Source organism: Pavona decussata, unplaced genomic scaffold (assembly GCF_977016875.1).
Source record: "Pavona decussata unplaced genomic scaffold, jaPavDecu1.1 SCAFFOLD_84, whole genome shotgun sequence".
Taxonomy (NCBI): domain Eukaryota; kingdom Metazoa; phylum Cnidaria; class Anthozoa; order Scleractinia; family Agariciidae; genus Pavona; species Pavona decussata.
Window position 1 is genome coordinate 5,797,330 of NW_028145502.1, and position 19,784 is coordinate 5,817,113.

General features: G+C 37.6%; 1 protein-coding gene across 1 annotated transcript in view; it reads right to left on the reverse strand.

Annotated features, from left to right (window-relative positions):
* LOC146475627 (uncharacterized) overlaps window positions 1-19,784 on the reverse strand; it is a 140,937-nt gene that overhangs the window by 67,525 nt on the left and 53,628 nt on the right. The window lies entirely within an intron of this gene.

The following is a 19,784-nucleotide window of genomic DNA, read 5'->3' on the forward strand; positions in this document are numbered from 1 at the left end:
CCCTCAGAATGAAAGTAATATTTGATTCCAAAATTTTCCTAACTTTGAAAATGAGTCTATTTGATCACTCCTAGTCAGGTTGTGTGGTAGCAGAAATTTTATAGATTAAACAGAGTTAAGAATAAAATTACGCATAGATTTTATGAAGCATAAGCAGCAATTAAAGATAACTTTTTTGATAAGGAACTACAATATTAATCGGTATTGACCCAAAACAATATCTTAAGTCCACAAATGGTGGGCAAACTCGTTTTCCTGGGAATGACTCATTTTTCTGTGGTCAATTATTTTATTTACATAAATAAGATAATAGCAATCAATGACATGTTTTAAGCGTGCAAGCGCCAAAGTCATCCGGAGAAAGACTGTTTGCGATTACATTGGCGAACGTTTCGATAACCTAAGCGAAAGTCGTTATCAGGTTCAAGCATAGCCAAGAATACTATACAACATGGCTGCCAACTAAGCATGCGTAAAGGACACATACACGGATTAAAAATGGCGGCAGATCATAAAGAGATTAAGAAGGAAATTATAAACTATTGTATTTTTTGGCCTTGACGCCGAAAATGCAACTTTCCCCAGCTCAAAAATCGATAAAGCAGTGATCGAACAGCACTTCAATCGAAGGAAAGGTCAGGATAAAATCATTCTAGGCAGTGCCTTTTTTGATCGAAATAAACTCATAAATGAACACATTATCCTCTTAAGGCGGGGGTACACCTGAAAGCCGTTTTCATGCCGATTAAAATCGGTTTCATGGAAATATCTCGTTCACGTTTCAAGCAATCCAAAATCTCTCTTCTTAAAACGGAAACCGAATGTTATTGGGTGTTTTGTGAATTTTTAGGTGAATTTTGGGTATATTTGGGAGGAGATAGTTTTTCTTGAAGGATTGGTAAAATTAAGAGAAATAAGAAATATTGAAGATTTAGTGAGGTTTTAAAATTAGAATTTGTAGTTAATAATTAATAGACGGATACCCAGTTAGTCCACTAGCAACCTGGGGTGCTCTTGCGTGGTTATCGGCTGTCTTTTGGTGTTTTAAAAATCAGTTTCTTCCTTTTATCTCTTCGTTAAACCTCTAAAAATCCCATTCAAATGCACGTTTACCCCCACCTTAATAACCTCTTAAAGTAGTGTTGACCTTCATGCCTTCCTTCGTCTGCTGACGGAAAATAGTTTCTCCGATACATTTAATTTCCCTAGCTTCCTATTCAAAAGACGTGATGTTAAGCTACCAAAACGAATGTTTTTGTCCCCCCCCCCCCCTCCCCCCAAGAAAAAAACAACGTCCAGTAAGGTAGTGCCTTTTTTAACCGAAAAGTAGAACTTTTTGTGAATAAGAAATAAGGCAGGTTGGAGCTATTAGCGAAGCAAAAATGCTCCTAAAACCAGTTTGTTTTTGTTTAGCTTTGGAAGCCATTTTGGTTTTTCCCGTTTTCTTGGTTAGTTGTATTCCCTGTTAAAATAGAGAATCCGCTGAACATAAGAACTGGCCGACTTTCGAGAAAAAGCGGGAAGAAACGGAAAGGTTCCGTGTATCAAGCCGATAGCCACTTTAATTACAAAGTTATTCAAATTTCCTTTTATTTTTGGTTCAGTGCCATTTCTACTTCATAACAAAAGAACCTTTCTTTGATGCTGGTCGATTCCTTAAAAATTTAGTGACACTCACATCTTTTAAAGCCTTGTGAAATGCCCCACTTACACTTTTATTCGATCTGACCGCCATTTCAAACCGCTTGCCGTCTAGGATTTCTGGTTATGGTAAACTGTGGAGCTTCAGTAGATGTTGTAAGTGGTTTTGGTCATTGACCTGATTGAAGGCGAGCTGCTATTTGTCGTTTTTCAGCTAAGACGTGATGTCATTGGCTGTAAAGACTGCAAGAAAGGATTCGCCCTTTTCCATTTTTGTAAGTGAAAAGTCCGTTGGCCTATTGTTAGTAAAATTAGTCGGTTTGTATAGTGTTTGCCTGTTTTGTTGATGTTGGCCCCGTGGTCTCAACTACCCACCCTCCCACGAGTTATTCTAGGAGAGCAAGCCTTTCATTTATGGTGCAAAAACTGAAGTTCTTCAACCGTCTAAGCTTGTCTCAGGTGGGCGAGACAACTCGCCCCCTCCCGACTCAAAATGAAAATATTCATTTGTACTCCAGTTTCGGGTTTATGATCGAACATTTATTTCAAGAATTTAAGTTCATATCATATATTCCTACAGAGATTTAATAAAGGAAATAAGACCAAACTAAAACATACACCTCTATTTCAAAAGATCCATTTCAGCCCCAAAGTGCCGACTCAGCTCTATAGCCCCTGAAGCTGATTGGGACTCTTCGAATTCGTGGGTCCATTTTGTAAATATGGTCCATATCGACCCCAATAAAAATGTTTTCAGCTTCACCAAAAAGCTGATTTCGCCCAAAGTGTAAAATATTTTTAATCAATTTGGGATTACACAAGCCACAATTGCAACGCATCAACCCAGCCAACACAAAATTAAAAAACCTGATTTCGTTATACATAGGCAGTTACGCGGTTTCGCTCGTCACTAAATTAGGTTCTGCAAATAATTAGGAGATCATAAGTTGGACAGATGGCATTATTTTATGATATATTTTGGCAGAGGGAAAGCGTATGTGGCTGAAAATGTTGTTAAAAGTGTTCGAAAAGCAAAGGCCGTTTAGCACTTCCGAAAAGCCAACAGCAGCTCGTTGCTAGTCACCTCTTAAAAAAGATATCATATTTCAATGACAGAAATTAAATTATAATAAGCTTTTAAAACATTGGAGGACTGTAACCGTGAGAATAAGATTTTTCTGTTTATTTATCGTTGTGTTAATTTGTCTGATCACGTTCACTTTAGCTTTTTGTACTAAACCTACGCTTTTTTCTTGTTGGTCTCGCGTTACGTAATCGTTTGTTGTTAATTTCATGTTCATTAGGCCTTTCTCTTTCGGTTAAAACTTTTATCAATCTTTGTATTTCGCCTTTGAAAATCAGTTGTTATGATTCCGGAGTTGCCGTGCAGATCTTGGAAGTAGTATATTTTTGCCTCTGAATTTTCTTTCGATTTGTTTTCATTCGGTTTTTCTTAAGTTCGCGTATATTGATTCTGTATTTTCTTTTCGTTAATGTTTGTTTCTGGTGAATTGTAAAGTATTAAAATACGAATTTCAAGCTGTATCAGGAGTGTGAATTACCAGGACCTTGTAAACAGCCGAACAGAAAAAACATTTCGTTATACATAGGCAGTTACGGTTTCGCTCGTCACTGAATTAGGTTCTGCAAATAATTAGGAGATAATAAGTAGGACAGATGGCATTATTTTATGAGATATATTTTGGTAGAGTGAAAGCGTATGTGGCTGAAAATGTTGTTAAAAGAGTCAAAAGCAAAGGCCGATTAGCACTTCCGAAAAGCCAACAGCAGCTCGTTCCTAGTCACCTCTTAAAAAAGATAACATATTTAAATGACAGGAACATGGAACATGGAACAAACACCAGAAAGCTCATATTCAGCTCACCTTGCAGAAGATGTCATCTAAATATCAGTTCCTTGGTTTAATGTACCATAGAAAGCCATCATAGCTCGTAGGGTTGATAATTGATCTCCTTCAGTGATTAATGACTTCTGCTATCGCATTCACGTCACTTGGCAAATGCCAATTTCAAGAAAGGGCAAAAATCCTTTGACGGTAACAAAACCCTGTTAGCTCAAAGAAAATATTTACAGAAATATCTAATTTTAAAGTTCTCCACGGTCATCTCAGAAACCGCCGAACTTTATAATCTTCCGTCTTCGACTGTTTTTGACTGTATTTGCTTTCGGTCACGCAACGGCTTCCTTTACCGGTCTTTACTTCGCAGTGATTGGTTTTAAAATGGAAAAAAAAATCCAAACATTAGGGCGTCTGCATCTAGTTCCTTTAAAGTTATTTGAACATGCAGACGTGACTGTTCACGCATTAACGCGGCTTTTGAATTTCACCTGGAACGGTGATGTTCATTCAGGTTGTTTATTTCACGCCGGTCATGGCGTGTGCGTGCATTGTTTATTCACCAAAGATAATTAATACAACTTAGAACTTGAATGATGTTTAGACGAAAGAAAATTGAAGAGATACCGGTATAAGGTGATAGAAGAAAATTGTGAATTAACGAGAACTTTTTCAGTTTCTCAACCAGAATGACGTTCGTTCTTTTCGCATGTGTCGGATTTGCCCCCTAAATAACAGTTAAGAAAGATAAAAGATATCCAGACAGATAAAGAGTTCCGTGATGATAACAGTACCTGAATCAAAGGCTCCTGTGAGCCAACTCGTGAATGCAGATGACACATAGTAATTGAAATTTAGACGGCTACGGAAACTTACTTGAAAGCTAAAAGAAACTATATCTTTGCCCGATTATGTAACGAAAAATCCCGGGGGGGGGGGGGGGGGTCTCCTCGGAATTCTTGGTGGGAGTGTGCCGCCCGGGTCTTCAAATCCCGACCCTATTCTTGGTTTTCACATGACGTCATAAAAAACTGAAATTGATAACTAAACACAATTTTGGGTTTTTTTCTTCATCACATATAAGAAAATCTAAATTTCCATCGGCTTGCTTGTTTTCAGCAGGATAGCATTCTTTGTTTTGAAAATAGAGCAGTTTGGATTTTAGATTTTTGCGCAGTGCGTGACAGAAGGATTGCTGCTCTAAACATGTCACGTACATGAAAACATCGATTCGCCTCGTGCTTTTTTTAGGTCTGATCAGCTAACATGTAATAGAAGCGTTAATGTCAATGTGTGAAAGTTCAGCAGAGAGAAGAAAGGCTTTGAAATAGCCAAGGTAAACTCCAGATGTTTTTGCTGGTTTCCGGCCGCCATGTTGGTGCCCATCAGACGGGGCACCAACATGGCGTCCCATACTAAACTCTGTAATTTTTCGTGGTACATTTTATCGAATAACTCGATTAGGAGATATCGCACAGCCCTGTGGCCTTCACACGTTGTTTATGTATCACTTTTCTACAACATATCAATTTCTTGACTTTATCTATTGAATGGTTGAGGATTTTATTTTTTCACTTGCGTGACGATGTGTGAGGTGAAAACCACCTATTTCAGACCTAAACATGCCATTTTCCACACCCGTTTTCAGACCTGACCTCTAAAATTCATACCCGTTTTCAGACCTGATAATTATGCATCAGTGTCGAACGGAAGTTGACGCAAGGAGTAAAAGTAAGCTGGAATGACATAGTTTATCTATTTCTTTTTCTCGCTATCAGTTAGTCGTTCCAGTTACGTACTGAGAAGAAAAATATGTTTGTAAGCTTTCGTAAATGTTCCCCGCCCCAAAAACCCGACCCGATTTCAGACCGTAATTGTCAAAATCTATACCCGTTTTCAGACCAAAACGGCTCAAAAAGCATACCCTTTGGGGCGGCACATACCTATATACCTTATATAGGGGAGTACCCCCCCCCCCCCCCGGGCGAAAAATAACCATTCCTGTACTCTTGTATTCTGATGCGCCGATTAAAAAAATCACGTGTTTTTTTATTCAAAGTTCATAGAAGCACGCCATGTGCGGTACGTCATGCAAATTCGTGTCCCCGATAGTCCGGGGCTACTGGATTTTGCGATCGGGCTAGTGGATTCTAACCATCACTTGCCCGATGGGCAAGTGAAGTTTTTTTGGGAATTAAAATTACAAAATTACTGTAGGGCAAGCCGATCTCACAAAGGGAAATCTGTTCAACAAAGTATCGCATTACATTTCATGCCCGACATAAATGCGTGAAATTTTTCCTTTGGAGTTCAGTCCACGTAATCCTCAAGTAAAAATAATGAACAATGACAAGCTCTTGCTAAATAAGAATTATTTATCGACCGCGTCCTTTTGCTTTCCCATAAATTACCAGTTGTAAATTTCGAAAACGAAACATTTTTTCCCTTCGAAACCTCTATGAAAGCTGACAAGATCTTAAAGTGTTCATTTCACCAGACATTTGCATAATTTTGTTTACGACGTCAATGATGCGTGACATGGCACGTTCCGCTTTCGCGTGACAACTGACAAATTAAATTATTTTTTAATTAAATTATTTCTAAATTAAATTATTTTTAATTCTTAAAAGAAACCGCACTTTGTAGAAAAAAACGAAAAAAACCTATAACTTTGCTCAGATTCAACGAAAAATCTCCATTCTTACACTAAAATGATTGTCAAATTATTCTCTACAGAATGAATGAGAGAATTCTGACGCGTCGTGAAAAAAAATTTTCACGTTTTTTTTTTTCACTAATTGAGTTTACGACCCCGGACTTTCTGCAAAACTAAAAAAACTTGTAACTTTGCTCAGATTGAACGAAAAATCTCCATTCTTGCACTGAATGATCGTCAATTTATTCTCTACATATTGAATAAGAATTTCCTGATGCGCCGTGAACAATAAATGTTCGCGTGTTTTTTCCACTAATTGAATTTAAAACTCATTCACTGCGCACGCCCGAAAGTTAACGACAAAACCGACTGATCGACCGACCAAGCGCACACCCAGCTATCGCTATAACTCGTTCATTGCGCATGCGCGCATTCACGAGTTAAAAAGGGGTCCGGTGCATCAATTCTTCGTTTATAAGATCTTTAAGAAGTTCAGTTTTCTGTTTAGTCGTAAATTGTTTTTGATCTGTAGCACTTTTAAAAAAAAATGTTTAATTTATTTTAGTTCCAATGATCTATTGTGGTCTTATAAAACACTGCCGTCGTTCTGATTGACGTCTCGTTACGCACCTGATGGACATGCAATGATGATGCTGGAACAATTACCAAATATACAAAATTTCTTTATTATAAAGCACTTTGTACTTATTTGTATTTACGCTGCGTTTAAAGATTTTTCCAATAATTTCAATCATCCCGACGGCCATTTCGTTCGTGACCGGGTGAAATCAGCTTGTGAAATTTGCGGATGCTTCAATTATCTGACAAGCCATACATCGACTAACTGCATTCTTTTTGTCAAGGATGCACATGGCAGCAGTGAGGAGTGATTTTTTTTCTGGCTGATAACATTGTTTTGTCTTATCCTCAAAGGAACAGTCAGGGATGAGATCGCTTTGACATTTGCACAAAGGCGAAAACTAAGGCGTTAATACTTAGCGGTTCTAACAAGAAAAGTGTTCCCCTAGGTTTCACCTCATTAAAATGCAAAGACTATCATATTTTATCAAAGCTTGCATTGTGGCTCCTTTTGGTGTGTACAGATGATAAAAACTTCGGGTATAAATCATCCATCCTGTCCACACGTTGGTAAAGATTTTATTCTTTTTAATTTGTTTTTCGTTTCCAGCATGTCAGGACACACGTTTCCCGTGTGTTTTTCGCGCAACATAGTCAAACCTAACGTCACGTGAATTAAAAAAGGCGTGACATTTTATTGCGTAACTTATGAAATAAACAGAGTCGAATTAATATCATGTGCGCTTTCGCTTCAAGTAATGCTTCAAGTAATTATGGTTTTTGAAATCCTGCGTATGGCCCAGTAACTCATCTCGATTTTAAAGGATCTTCAAGACGAAAATAAGTGGTCCGATGGTAAGTCATTTGAGTTGATTGTCGCTTCCAGTCGCAATATAATGAGCGATGATAATTTATCTTGTTGACTTCACACATCAAGATAGCTATATAATAATGACAGGAGACAAACAGAACCAAATATCTTATTTAGACAATACCTTATCGCAGTTAGCGAAGCATGACCTTTCACTGGCGGTTAACAGCCGAATGCCGAGGTAAACTACATGAAATTTCAATAGTTTCTCTTAAGGCTGGCTTCCATATGATCGCGGATCGCAGATCGCAGATCGCAATAAGGTCTGCGATCGTCTGCGATCATATGGAAACTACTTCTGCGATCGTCTGCGATCCTGCGATCGTGATCGCAGACGATCGCAGAAGATAGAACCATGTGCTATCTAAAGGCTGGTTTCCATATGATCGCGGATCGCAGATCGCAGATCGCAATAAGGTCTGCGATCCGCGATCATATGGAAACCAGCCTTTAGTTTGGTTGCAGTCATGTGCAGTTCGGTTTACACGTTGATATTGCGATTTCGTGATTTTGAGAGCGCCAAGGCTTGGTGCTGGTAAAAAGTCCGAAGCTATTTTTTAAATCTTGTTTTAGAGCGATACTTCCTCAATCTATAATTCTACATTTGAAAAGTTTTAGTGTTTTACCTGATCGCGAAATTTTCTATTAAAAAAGTGCGCCAAATTAAGGATTTGGAGAGAGCGAATTTTTGAAATTTTTTTGTGGCTCCTCATGATCAGAAAAATTCATCCGCTGGAGTATTTTGAACTCAAATACTTAATAAACACTTTAACAGCAAACTTTCAAGAAGATTACTGGGTTTTCTTTGATGCAAATTGAACAGAACGAAGTTTACGAGGTGTGAACCATGTTTATTTCGGGTGTTTTTCAAACCATTAGGGACTGTCACTGTTTTTTCCATTTTTTTTTCCGTTTAAAAATATATTTCAGAAAAAAAAAAAAAAAAACCACCACGTTTTTAAAACTACCATGGCGTATCTCTGGACAGAATATGCAGAGTTGATTTTTCATCACGTGCCACTTATTTATGATTTCGCTCGGTCTTTGTAGACATTCCCTCTTAAGTTCTCATCAGCAACGGTCAAAACAATATCAAGTAAGTAGTACTTAAGTCAGCATGCTTTCGTATTAATTTGCAACTGAGCTGTAGTTGAAGCCCACGCGCTCCTGTCAAATTAAAAAAAAAATTGTTTTTCCTTTTTGTTTTTTGTTTCTCAAAGCCAGCGACACACTTGGCGTTCCCGCGATTTTTTACGTTTATTGCTGCGAATCGCCAGTAAAGCTAATCCTTAAGGCTGGGCGATTTTATCACATGAGTTTTCAAAACTGCCACATCGCTGCGATCGGCGAAAAAAAAGCGATTTTCGCTGGCGATCAAATTCGCCGCGATCGGCGTATAAAATCGCCAAGTGTGTCGCTGGCTTTAGGCTATTCTTCTGGCGGCCATGATATAGCTGCAATCTGTAGGGACGTAAATTTATGTCGTTTCTATTTTCCGGAGTTTAAAGTACTATTTTAAAAAACGAGTGCGAGGGTTTCAGCAGGTTTCCAAACGCGTTTGGACACCTGATGAAACCCGAAGCACGAGTTTTTCAAATTAATGACTTCTCCAAAAAAAAAATACAAAATTATGCAGCGTTGTATTTTTCCATTTTTTTTAAATGCCTTGTACCACGTGGCTACTACCTTATACGGAAAATTGAAGAGAAAGTCCAGTTCGGTTTCGACAAACTTATATATATTTTAAATACTTAAAATGTCAAAATAACATTTTATTATTACCCTGTACATGGTTAAGTTTCTCCATCTAACCTAACTAAACTGCAGCTGTAAAACTAAAGCACCAGGAAATTCTCCTGACTGAATTGAAACCCGAGTAGAAAACATTTAACCTTAAAGTACAAACATAAAATATTCTCCGCGATGCTGATATAAGCCTTATATAAACTTAAATTTTATTGGAGAAGTCAGTTTCAACCATTTAATTCAAATTGGTGGTAAATCCTTCAGGAGATAAGGTAAGGCCATCGTCCCAAATGTTTTCACTGCGTGCTCACTGGCATTAATACTCGGCGCTTCCACCAAATTTTATAAACTGTCATCAGTTTTACGAGTGTATGATTTTACGTAATAAATAAAACTTTATTCAGTTTATTGGCAGAAATTAAGTAGTCAAGCTAAAAGCTGTCGAATTGAGCATGTTTCTTTCACAGATCTGTGCCAAATTTTTCAACATCGGTCAGAAGTGAATTCCTCGATTACTTCTTTTTGCCGAAATTGAAACTTACTGCTTCTTATGACGGCTGTTGCCTTGCTGCTTTCAAGAGGTATTGCACGTAAGACTTGAAATTAATGTCCATTCGTTTATTAGTTGTTGATTTCTATGATCATCCAAGAGACAAGAAAGCTGTAAACACGTTCTTATCTGTTTTCAAACTCTTTCTTTTTTTCAATTTCGCAGGATAAATTTCCTCAACATCAAACTAGCAACTTTAACATCAAAATAAGCCAATAATTCTCAAAATGCCTCCGGCAGAAATTAAGAACTAGAGAGGTGAAACAAAACTACTAGCAGACAAACGAAAAGTTTTCCTGCATGTCCACGGGAGTGAAAACAAAATGAAAGCTGAAATGAAAGAAGACATTTTTTACTTTATTTTGAAGTACGTATCTTGACTAAAACCCAGAAACCAATCCAAATGTTTCAACTCGGTGTCGGTCTCAGTCAAATGCATCCTCCACTGTTTTATATCCCGGAATCAGGCTTTGTTTATAGCCAAGAAACCGGCTGCGGGTTTACGCGGAATGTGAGAAGGTACAATTTTTTAGCGTACTTTTTTTCCTGGTTAGAAAGTCCATCCGTGTAGCCGGTTGTTGTTTTGCTTCTTCCTTTCCATGGCCACGGAAATTGATTCCAAGCAGTGCAAAGCTCTTTTTCCAGTTCAACATGAGCAAGAAAACAGTGAGACTGACAGAGTTCAATATGGAGGTTGTGAAAACTGCGTAACAACTTTGCAGCATCACAACTTTCCACAACTGTTTAGACTTTCTCCAACAACAAGTAACTGAACTTTAGACATTTTTCGGGTACAATTTGAACCATATCATACTGGCAAAAGTGAGAGAAAGCAGCTGAGAAAAAATTCACTAACGTGTCTGAGTACATATTCATTCAATTGCAGCAATGCACGCAGCCGGCCACCGTTTTGGTGTCTTTTTGACTTTACTTTGAGAGTCATTTGATCAATATGCCGCTTATTCCAACTTCCCCCGTCTTCTTTCAATTGTTACCTTTTCGTTGTGAGGGTCTAATTCCTTAAATGTGGGCACTGATAATATATCCCCAAGCAAAATTTTAAAATTTGGACGCCGGTTTAAACGGGTAGAAAAAAATTTCAATTTCTCCACGCGCGATCCTGGCCATTTACACGCGTGCGCGCACGCGCGTATGCGCGCAAATTTTTCTAAAAATATATTGTTTTGGCACAACACATGGCACAAGTCAAAATGGCATCTCGTTACGGTCTCCATCTCTGATTATGGCTCCTTGCCTGGTTATATGGAATATTTCAAAATAAATTAACCTTATATCCTTTACTTACTCACCTAGGCCTTCAAACTAACAAAATATGAGCGAAATCGATTTTTTGACCGTGAAAACGATTTCTTTGATTTTTACTGGCATTTAGTCTTAATAACTTTAGGCGGATTAAAGATCCACTTTCTGGCTTGCATATTGGCAACTCCCCATATGTGCTTTAAATTGACGGTAAAGCTCCACTCCTTCATCATCGTTTTCAGCACTGTCAATAGAATCGTCCTTACTTCCTTTTTTTATATTCTATCACATTGTAAACCACATATTCTCCCCTCCGAACACAAAAGGTTTTAGTTTTCCAAAATTTTGAGCAGGATTTTTGTCGAAGAACCTTTGGGTTTCCCTGTTTGATGTTGTTTATAACTTGTATTTGTCATAGTAGTGAAAAATCTATTTAATATCTTTCTTCTTGACAAATTGTTTGAAATTGACTGCGAAGTAACGAAATTAAATAAATGAAATTTTAATTTTTTAGTTTTGTTTTGAGTTGAACTAGTATCTTGCATCACACATCACATTCCCTATAGTAAGCTTTCCTCGAACTTTCTGATTAGGCGTATACTTCCTCGACGAATCTTTTCTCACGTCTCCAAGCGAATGGTCTGAACGCCATACATATTAAATGATGGGGAGGCCATGTTAGCTGTTGCATCGCAATAAATAGAGAATATTTTCAATCAACTTTTAATTACTCTCGAAATACACCGTACCACGGAAAATCTTCAGAAGCGAAGACAATTGGTGTTCCTGCGCTCCTCCTTTTTAAATGGACGGAATTTATCACAATAGGTTGTTCAATAGGAAAGTGGTGCCAGGGTATCGCCTGATTCCAGGGAAAACGCACTTTTCCAGGGACAAACATCCGCATATAATAAGCAATTAATGGCATCAATTTTACTTATATTGGAATAGTATCGGTTATCTGTCATCTGTACGCAATATGAATATCAAAGACGAATGTATTCGCACGGAAATGGAAAGTTGGTGCTAAATAAATTTATTAATGAATCAATTGTTGTTTTGATAATAGTGTTGATTTTTTGGGGAAGCCCACAATGTATCCCATGCGTCGCCCATGTTTTCTTCTTACTCGCTTGCTTCACCTCTCCTCTTTTGTTTGGAGCATCAGCGGAATAAACTAAAAAAACATCAACCCCATAAAATCACACGACACCACACGATGTAATAATAATAATAATAATAATAATAATAATAATAATAATAATAATAATAATAATAATAATAATAATAATAACAACTTTATCTGAATAGCCGAGCACAAGTGCCCTACTAATTGGGGAGACTAAAAAAATATAAAGTAAAAATGTAAAATAAAATGTTAGTGAAGTTTATTTATCTAGCTCGTCATATCACAGGCTTGCATCAGAAAATTTACTGATAATTTATGGATTATTTCCCCGTGGCTTAAGTCAAACAAAGATCAGCGGTCGTTACAAAAGCGTGAGTTCAAATAGCGTGCGACCTTTAACAGTTGGTTTTGACAAACTGTTGTTAAAACAAGGCCAAACTCAGGAGACTCAGCATTTTTCTTAGAAGTTTTTCTCAGGCTTTTAGGCAAGAAACACTGAGTTCTGGAAGGTTGGACCTTTATCGCCTTTAGGCTATAAAGATTAGGAAACAATCAGCCGCTCCCAAGCACTACAGGCTTTACATTCCCTTTTCAATACCAATGTCTTTTCCCCTTTATATATATGAAGTCGAAATACGATTTAATATTTGAATCTTCAGTCTTGATACTGCATATAATAGATTTGACCCTTTACCAATTTCCAGTATCAGAAATATCTCTTTCCTTTTGTTTTTAATTTTTGATTTTTTCTTTCTTTTCTTTTACTATTTCTATTTTCTTTAGTGTTATTTATTTATGTTTCCTTTCACTTCCTTTCATTATATAAAAAAAATTTAAACTTTAAACGATTTTTTCGGGTAACAATAACTACAATTTCTTCTCGCAAATAGATGTGCTCTTTTTCCCCAAAACATTTTAACAACAACAAAACACAAAAACTGAGCGCAGCTCATTTTGCGCAAGAGACGTCAGCCACTTCCGTTTGATGGTAGTGACTAGCCGTTCAGGTTTCCATTAGCTATTATACTTGTCAATTAAAACAGTGTTTCTCAAACATTGAATATATACAATGCCTCCATTAGATTTTATAATGTTACGCGGTTTCTTTTCCGAGTGAGTTAGATAATGTGTTAGTTTCTCAGGAAACAACAGATGTTTATTTGCTATAATGACATGGAATGCAGGATAGTGTCATATTCTTTATTATTATGAGTCAACTATAGAATGCGATTAAGAAAACTTTATCTTACATCAAGAAATACAAACGAAAGTAAAACCTAACAAGACTGTGTCGACGAATATGGAACAACGCAAAAGAAACCTTTGAAAAATGAGGACTTTTTCAGCAGTTGTGAGAATCGTGAGTACATATCGAAGTGTTGAGATAATCTTTAGCTTCTTTATTTTCTTTTCATTCCATTTTTCGGTGTTAAACAATTCGCTGCAGCCTTTTCCCAGCGACCTATTTTACTGCTAAGGTGATTATCATGAAATGAAAGTAATAGTTGATTCCAGTATTTGCATTTAAAAATGACTCCGTTTGATCATTTCTTGCAAGGTTGTGTGGTAACAGAAATAACTTCGATGAAGTATAATGAAGGAAAATGTTATGGTATGAAGCATGAGCATCAATTAAAGATAACATTAAGCACATTATTAATCAGTATTGACCTGAAACGTTTCTTGCAAGCGTGTTCTCAGTATCATTATTTGAAGTCCCCAAATGGTGGGCAAGATAATATTTCCGGGAAATGACTCATTTTTCTGTCGTCATTTTTTTTTTTAATTAAAACATAAATAGAATAACAGCTAAGTAAAAATACCACGATAATAAAAATTGGTCATGGTGCTCGTTTAGGAGAAAACAATTTATTTATTGGCTAGGCCTAGTTTCAAGAAACACATCATGTTTTCAGCGTGCGCTCTCGTGCCAGACGCGTGTTAATGACGCAAAAATTTATGCGCAGAAACAATCCACAATACTATCCAGCGGAATCACCTAAAATTTATGGTGTAGCCTCAATAATTTAGCAATAACACTAGGCAACACATGTGCGGTTCTTGTCCCGATGTTCACAGCACGTTTAATTTAATCCACTCACGATAATTTATCATACCGTCTTGCTATCATTTTCATACACTCTCCACTGGTTTATATACCAATTTCAGGTCACGCAGGATGACGTTAAAAAATTTGGTACCCGTAATAACAATAACCATAGCCTGCGAGCAAGCTCTCTTGCGGGTGGGGGGTGGAAGGGGGAAAGAGGAGAGAACTTGCAACGATGTCTCAGGAATTTGAATGGCGCCTCCAATACTCCCCGCGTTTCCCTGCTGTCCTAGCTGTCAGAATTTGGCCAATCAGCGCAAAGCGTAAACGATAGCAAACGTAAACAAACATATGAAAGGTACAATGTTATCAGATACACTTCGAAAGACAGGAATCCTTGCTGACAAAAACTATAGTTTCTTTGATCGAGTATGCCTACGAAGTGCCACAAAAATCAGAAAATTAAGTGAAGGATTTTACTTAATTGTGAGCACACTAAAAGCCGATTGACCAAAAAGTAGAGGTCACAAATGTCGTCCCAAGGGTCAAGCAAATCTTGCCGACTGCAGTGTCAACGCCACAAAACTACTGGACCTAAAAAATGTCGAAAACTGGACACAGTCCGGCCAGGGAAAAAAGAAGCAGTGCAAGGAAATCGGAAGGATCTCAATTCTGCAGCCGGGTCTCCGAGAACGAGAACGCAATTCTCAATATCGACAACGTGGTTTCATTGGAACACTCAACTCGTGTGAAATTTGTGATGTTGTGAACGAGTAGCAAAGCAGACGTGAGAGTGCCAGATCAAAATGAAATCATTGCGCTTCTAAAAAACGTTGCCCTAAAAAACCTAAGTTATTTAGAGAAATTCTCGCAACCATCACAAATAGAAACTCCGCCACCATTTTTGTGTTGTCAACACAACGCAGGCGAAGCGCAATGACGTAAGCACCAAATTCAATATCCACCAATCAGCATTTTGCGTCGAAAAATTCAACGCAGAAATGAAAATTCCTGAGACATCGTTGCAAGCTCTCTCCTCTTTTCCCCTCCCGCCCCCCACCCCCATAAGAGCTTGCTTGCAGGCTACAATAACCACACGTGAGGACTCTAAATTCTATCTCAACAATCAAAGGAGGAGGAAACTGGAGTGTCTGAATGAGGAATCAAAGCGTTATATGGCTACGAGAAACAGTTGATAGCCTTAAAATTGCAAACAAGAAAGTTACCCACTTCCTCTAACAACCAAATGTCATACAACTTGATTGTAACCAAGGCAATGCACAGTTCTACAAGAACGCAATTGTATTGACAAGAGCCAAATAATCATTACTCTGTGTGGTACTTACAGTTTGTAAAGGTAAACCAAGGAAGAGAAAATGCCCTCTGGTAAATGCTGCAGCTGGTTATTCTGTAAATATCTGCAATTTAACAATTTTGAGTGTTAGTTAATAGTCCCTACTGCTCAATCATCTTGCTTAGGTTTTTAATCTGTGTCAGACACACGCGAAATAATGTTTATTTAAGAACTTCGTAGAAAGAACTTTACGCTTCTTACAACCTTCAACATAACACTTTAACACAATAATGATATTATCTCCTTTCACATGATTATTAATAGAGCTATAAAACATCAATAAGGCATCACTTCATTGAATTTGGGGCCTGGAGTCAAGGTTACATGATTCTTCCAGTGAAGAAATTTGGCCGAGCAAGACTCAGTACTGATTTTTGATAAACGAAACATGAAGACCACGTCATGGCGAACGCGCGTTTGTGTAGGGTCAGCAAACAATCATTATAGGAAACGTGTCACTGCTTTTATACCTGACTTTTGATCATTAAGATGAATCACGGATGAGACATCTTTTGCAAACCATACATTAGCAAAAACTACAAGCGACTTCTAGCACGCTGACTTTGGAGCGGATTATCTGACATACTTCACAGCGGCCAGACCTGCTCCTGTCTTTCACTAGAAATTGACGCTAGAGCCAGGTAGTAAGGCTTCCTCCATCCCACTTGACACGTGCCTTCTTATTGTTTCATTGATTTACAATGTAGAATTTCCTTTCTTTACAGCAACCCACTGGGAAAAAAACAATTAACTGTGGAGGTTCTGGTGATCCAATTTTTTATTTTGCCCGAGTTGTGATGTTAAAATCATACACCCTACAATATTTTTTTTTCTTGTTCAATTCTCTTCCTTATCGTGAAAAGTTGAGAGGCGATGTTAATTTGCAACACTTTGCTCTTCAACTTTGCGGTTGAGGAAATTTCTACAAAAACCAACAGCCAGACGGTATTCGGCCAAAAAACAACTTCAAAACGGTAACGCGGTTGACACCACACCTTCAAGAAAATCCCCCAAAAACGCGTCTCACAAAAACTAACTTTGCACACGAAAATTAAAATCTTCACGAAAATTCAAAATGTTTTTAAGTGCGCGAGCGCTCTAGTTCGTTTACCGTCATCTTAATATCTCCCCTTACCGCTCTGGAAGGTAGTCCTAGTGTGGCTCTAAATAACTGATTAGCTATTAATTCCACTCAGGGAATCTGTTGGTTAATTGGTCTTAGGACAGTCTTCACTCCACACGTAACTTAGGCTACACAGGGGTGGCCATCACTTAAACAATATTCGCCCTAATGGCCGACGTCCTCTTGGAGCATCTGGCTGAATCATAAGAACAACATCTCCAAATTTTAGGTCTCGGAATTCATTTTGGTCGGCTGTTGAGGGCAGGAATACATTCTTTGAGCCATCTCCTCCACACTCGTGGAATAATGTCCTGGACCTTTTCTCCATTTTTGACGCAAGTGAAAAGTAGTGGTTTCAACCGACTCAGGGGCAAATTTTCCTCCCATTTGGACATGCAAGAAATGGTTAGGGGTCAATGGAACATCGTCTCGCGGATCTGAACTCTTATAAGTCAGCGGACGGGAATTTAGAAGGCACTCCAACCCTGTGAACACAGTGATCAGCTCCTGATAGGTCACATCTCGGTGTCCCACAACGGTATAAATTGATTTCTTATCTTACAAGCAAGTTGGTCTGTTCCAGTAAACTATTTTTGAGTTGCACTGGCAAAATTTATCTCGTATTGTTCGCCCTACTTGAAAAATGACGAAATTCGTTCAATTCGTGCACATTTTAGGCGTTGTAATGGTATAAGTAAATTATGTACAAGATATGTTCCAGTTTATAAGTAAATTGTTCTGTTGCACTGTGCAATGAGATGCTAATTTTAAAGTCGTGAAATGTGCGTGCAAACACTTTAATATAACGACTGGTGTTATTAGAAAAATGAATTCTATAAAGTTAAAATCCACTGTCCAAATTTGAGTCCTTTCCATTCTATATTTATGGTGAAGCGATCGGGGATCATTTGCAGTCCAATCTGGGGATCATTTCCCGTCCGGGGAACATTTGCGGTTCAAGTTGGGGATCGTTTCCGGTCCGGGGATCATTTGCGGGCTTGTACAGCACTTTTAAGGTTACCCTATACCTTCAGAGGTGTCTCGCATTTAGGCAACGTAGCGCGTCTAGTTTAAACTGTAGATATCTAAACCCCTATATCAAATTAAAGCTTATAGAGCTGGCTATCAAACTATACCAAGAATTTTTAAATAAAATGAATTGTCGAATTTTTCATGACCTATAAATGCGAGCGTCCGAATCATCTTTTTAAAGCTACAAGTCAAAGCGAATTTTGTTTTTCGCTAATTTAATTTGCTCCTCAGTTCCAAACCCAAAGCGCTAAAAAATGTTGTCTGCGTTTTGCCATATTCAATGGTAATGAAAAGTTATGGAGCATTTTGGAGATAGGATGAAAAAAATGTAGAGTGATCATACAAAAATCGCTCTCGGAGAAAATATATTTCGAAAGAAAATAATCGCAGACATATTTTTTTTTTTTTTTTACATGTTAAACTAGCTACCGTCCTAATGTGAAGTCAAACGAACAAATTCCTTTTGAGTTTTAGTTCTTTGAAGTGGCTCTAAAAGTGAAAAAAATTGATTCAAGAAAACAGCGCTAAAAATTCGGCAATTCATTTTATTTTAAAATTCTTGGCTTTGTTTGATAGCCAACTCTATAAGCTTTAGTTTGATATAAGGGTTCAGGTATCTACAGTTTAAACTGGATGCGCTACATCGCTTGGACTCGAGACACATCTGAAGACACCTCTGAAGGTATAGGGTAACCTTAAGGCCGATTTACACGGTGCGACTTCGTCGCACGCGACAAGCTTACGACAGGCCTACGACACGAATTGTTTCGTGTAAATCAAACATTTTCGGGGTTTTAAAACCACCCACGTGATGTTTTATTGACCATTTGATAGATTAATTAGGCTTACGAATTATTTACGAGGCTTTGAAAGCTAGGTGAGTAGCAAGGGTTCGATTATCGTTTTCTTATCCGACTTTTATTGGCTGTTGCAGCCTCATTGCGAGTTTGTTACGGTTTTAAAATATAATGTGCACACTGTGTTTTATTGATTGATTGGTTATTGATTGATTGATTGATTGATTGATTGATTGATTGATTGATTGATTGATTGCTTGCTTGCTTGATTGATTTCCTTTCTCTCCCCTTTCCTGAAAATACACGCTATTCAAAATTTAAACGATTTTTCAGATAACAATTACTGTTTCTTCTCGCAATTACGTGTTCTATGTTTGCTCATTAAGGCTCCCATAACAAAAGAGGTAAACGACAGTAGGATTCGTCAGCCACTTTAGGAGACTTTTGGCTACATAAACAGGAAACGACTTTTATTTTTTTACAACAAAGCAATATCTTTACTGGAAGTCAACAAGAAAAACGCTTCGTATGATTAAATGCGACTTTCATCATAACAACATTAGCACAAGAGATTTTCGGCTAAATAACAAGTGAATCAAAGTGGTAATATTTGCTTTCCAAATCTTTCTTGCTAGATTCTTCATCGTACGTAACACTGAAGCTAGTAAAGTATCAGTACTAACTGCTAAAATATTATAAAAATTGAGCTATCAGAAAGACCAAGGGGACTGGAATTGCGTCAGATCGATGAATATAGATTGGTATAAGAGGCGAAAAAAATAACCTCGCTCCTATGAACTGAAAGTCCCTACGTGAGAGGCACACTTGAGTAGTTTGAATCAATGTAAAATGGTGCTTTCCCTCATTCTTCCTTTATTGGCAATTGTCTGCAATTAGTTGTGTGTTTGGTCTTTCTTTCTTTCTTTCTTTCTTTCCATTCTTTGTACCCAAATAAGCTATGGGAAGGAGTTATTACACCAGCTGCTATAGAAGCTTATAAACATGATAATGTTAAGTATATGACACTAAAACGTCGAGGGTATAATGCGTCCCAAAATATTTTCTTTTAGAGCAATAAATAGACTGTTTTCAAACCTCTTTTTTCCCATGTAATTGTCAATATCGTATGTTTGGA